This window comes from Pyxicephalus adspersus, chromosome 9 (genome assembly GCF_032062135.1).
Source record: "Pyxicephalus adspersus chromosome 9, UCB_Pads_2.0, whole genome shotgun sequence".
Lineage (NCBI taxonomy): Eukaryota > Metazoa > Chordata > Amphibia > Anura > Pyxicephalidae > Pyxicephalus > Pyxicephalus adspersus.
Genome location: NC_092866.1, coordinates 28,341,031 through 28,345,405, shown reverse-complemented (window position 1 = coordinate 28,345,405; position 4,375 = coordinate 28,341,031).

Genomic DNA, 4,375 nt, shown 5'->3' with positions numbered 1-4,375 from the left:
GCAAGGTTTGGTTCTACATACACATTTCTTTCAGATGCTATTTGACTAATTGACTTACCTGAGGAGTGAAGGAAGCCCTCCAAGATTTCCCCGCAGCTGTGTCATATGACACATCAGAGCTGAGAAACTTAGAACCTCCCTCAGGTCGGCAATGCAGCTGCTTCTCGCATCAGATCTGAAAGGCAGCATTTGCGGATGTAGCTGGTGTTTGGGATCTGCTAAAAGAAAATCCAAGTGTTAGCAAGCAGTTAAGAGCCTGGCATCTGGGGCACCAAATAAGAGATGTGGGACATATGTCCTAGGTGCGCAATGCTAGCGACACCTAAAAGCAGATGTAAAAGGAAACTATGAAGTATTCTACAGGTATAAAATCTGCACACTAGGTAAAATTTACTCAAATTGCTCTTCCAGGGCTTTCGGTAGGTCTAAAGCAGTGGCAACTCACCTGTGCAAGTAACATTACCAGTGCACTTGATATTGATTAAGAGGCAACAGATGAGACTACAAACCTGCAAAGAGAAGGCATTTAAAAGTTTTAACACTGCAGCTCTATTTATTGGGTGATATTCACACACTATCAACCAACACTACCTATGGTTAATGGACACGTAAAAGTAAAAAGCAGATGAGCAAATCGCCAATGCAAGATAATGCAAAAATGAAGTAGAATATCACATGGTTTTTATGTGGCTTCCTGTCAAAGCCATAGACCCTCGGGGATAACCCTGGATGTTTGTTGGGTTCTCCTGCACACAAGTGAGTTTTGAAAAGATTGAGGGTGATAGGATGTAAATATTGTGGGCTGAAGTTTTATAAACTTCATAAGTATGGAACTGTAGAGGGTCTCTTTACGTTTTTTAGGTTGTCATACACTTCAAAGTTACCCTGTCAGCACAGAATTCTGGCAAACAGAATCTAAAAGCATGGTTTTAAAAGGAAGAGGAAACATTTTGTCTTGAAACATCACAGATTTGCTACTCCCTAGCTGCTGCAAGTATTTTCTTTGGATGGGTGGTATCTTTTATCCCCATCCTCTGGTGACATACTGTAGACTTCAGTTTTGAATTGAGGAGCAAAAAAACAAAAAACAAACACAGAGGCATATTAATACACTGGTCACTGGAAATGTAAGTATATTCCCTATCTTAGCAGTTATAAATTTAAGTACAAGGGATCTTGTGTTAACAGATTCAATTTAAGGTATGTGATAAAATCTTTTAATGAGCTTGCACATTCTTTAAGTGTGCATGTATGCTAAAAAACATTTAATAAATTTTATATCCTAATTTGCTGTTACGCTTTCCAAAGAAATGTGTGCATGTTCTTTATGTGTATTGTGGCCAGGCTGGTACTAGTAGCCATTGTCATAGTGGTAAGAGCTAGATGCAATGACTTCCAGCAAACTCGTTTTTTTTTAATAAAACATATTACATAACTTCTGCCTTCCTCTGCTTCTTCAGGATTAAAAAAAAAGATAGCAATGAAGTACATTGTAAGTTTGTTAAAACAAAAATAACTTTTAATAATGGTGAAAGCCACTTTTAATGACTGGTAAAGGCCATGAATAGCAGGAAGGTGACTAGTCAAAGAAATCTCATTTATAGCAAGGCAGACCGCAGCGGTGTGTTGTTGCGCATTTAAATTAGACCAGATTCATATTCTCGCACTGTAAATGGGCTGCCACTACACTCCAGTGTAGAAAGATTCAGAAAACAAGCATGTTTTCTCAGTGCACTGCAATACGGGGTACTGTACTGCATTACTGTGTGGTGCCGTCATCTGAAACGCAGGTGTGTCAGCAAATTCATTGGAGTGCCAAGCAGCATTGCAATTTTATTTTGACAGTACACACAGCATTCAGGGGAAGTTTGTGACTCCATCACCTTCATAGATTTAAGTTAGTGCACAAATGCAAGAGTCAGGGATAATTGATTCACTCCTCAATACAGCATGTGTAAGCGCAAACACTGCTATGCAACCCTCCATCTTGATTATCCAACAAGAGTTGTTTTCTGACATTCAAAAACAAATTGTACACTGGCTGCCCCCCTTTACCTCCATGTGGCTACTGCCAACAAGGTCAATATTATGGCTGTTCTGGGCCTGGGCAAATTCACATTTGACCACATTTCACATTTCTGAACAGCCCTTCCTTGAAAGATGTCTTTGCCATGGCAAGAAAGGTCAATGTCCATTTCTGCAAAAAACGCTCTTGTGTCCTTGCAGAGAGAGAATGATATCCCATTCCACAAGATCATCTGTGATCTTCCACCTGCAGGCATTCAGCAAAGCATATAGTGGACCAACCATTTACTCCACATACTCCATTTACTGGAGCAAAGGAAAGTGGTAACTGATTTTACCACAACACAAATACAGGTTTCTTTGACCCAGGGTAGTGGCAGCCTATTAGGGGCACATTTTGAATGATGAAGCTTATGGAGGAGGCAATTACATTTTTCAGCTGGGAAATCAATAGTATCTATGATGTCATCCTGCTCATTTTAATCCTCATTTTAGGATTAGGATTAGAAGGAAGAGCAGGAGTCATTAGTCTAGTAGACATCTAAAGTGTTATGCTGAGGATAAGCAGGAGGATCACAGTAGCAACAGAGGGGGCAGATTTAGCATCCACCTTTGCAAGCATAACTTATTAACTTTGCAAAAAAGTTGTAAACTAGTTTGTTTTTGCAGTGTTGCTGACATCAGAGAAATGACTACTGGATAGCCACAAACGTAGACACTCACTTACACAGCAAATTTGGGAAATTTTGTAAAGCCTTCTGAAAGTGAGGTAAAACTCCAACACACTCTAAACTCTAATATGAACAAAAATTGTCCAACCATCTTAGCGTAGCCTTTTCCTGTACCTCAACTCGTAAGGTATCTCTTTATTCCCCACTGCAACTGCCAGATGCCAGACCCAGCAGAAGTACTATCACCACAATAAGAGACGACTACAGCCTTTTGGACAAGATGACCAATTATTGACAGCCATGGTGGCAGCATGAGGGCAGGGAGTTAGAAAAGGGCAGCTAGGGCAAATGGTATATTCGTATCTGCCAAGCCCTGAGGTGCAAGATTATTTACCTTCTACCGTTATAGATTACTGGACCAAGTAACTGTCATGGCGTAACAGATTGGGATGGTGGACCCTCCATGTCACCAGCCTGGTAGGCAGAAACGTGCCCCCCAGAGGCTGGTAACTGTTGACAGGCAGGAACAAGGCATGGTACAGGAACATGAGACAGGAGCATAGTCAGACAAGCCAGAGCTCAGCACAGGCGGCACGCAGGAGTAGTCGGGCAGAGCCAAATTTCAGGGCAGGTGGCGATCAAGAGTAGTCAAGCGAATCCAAGGTCAGTATATCAGAGGATCAGAAACAAGACACAAACAGGAACAACTGGAACCTGGACATAGAGCCAAGAGAAACTCCCTGTTCAAGCAACTTCCCATTGCCAGTCACTTTCTTTTATAGGGAAAATCATGTGGCAAATGGGAATCACATGACCAGCAAGTAAGAGAACCCACCACCGGAGGGAGTACTGTAGCAGATATAGCTCAGGTGGTGTTCACACTTCTGCCAGCAGATTGCAGATTGAGTGCTTCTGCAGAATATTCTGATTCTCTGGGGTAATGGGGCAGCTTTCAGGGGGTCACATACCATAAGACCAGGAAATGACCACTTGACAGGATTCCTGAACAGGGCTTCAGGAATTCGAGGTGGGTGACAAAGACACAGATCCCCCAATCCTGCTGGGATCTGTGACAGAAACTGGAAATTTTCTGATATGCCATACAGGTGCTTGTCCACCCTAGAGTGCCATGTCAGAGAGCGTTTTCAGTGCGGGTGGAAGGGTTGCTCCAAAATGAGCTATGCTGTCTATCATCAATGATGAGCAACTGATATTCGGATGCACTTTACTAGCATTATCTAAGTTTTATGACACATGGAGACACAAAACTTCAACGTTTACAGTGGGTGTTGTAAACTAGAGGGTCTGGAAAGATGATGGTTGTCAGATCAAGAAACATCTTTTACCATCAGAGATGCCTTAGTCATTGTAATGCGCCTGGGCGCACAAACCACAACCAACTCCAAGAATTCAGGGAGACGCAGCGGTAGCAGAGCAGGGGCGGCCTCCCCTACATTGCCTGCAAACTCTGAAGTTTTAAGTGCTCTTTTAAATGAGCAGAAATTAGGAGCAAGCCAAATAGGATGAGGAAGACTATCCAAGAGAGTTGGGGCAGCCCTAAAAAAGTCTTGGAGCCATGCGTGTGATGAAGTTATGAGTTAAGAAATTAGTAGTAGGTCATTGGAGTAGCGAAGAGAGCTGCTAGGGGAGTATAAGACAACATACCTGTGGGGAGGACT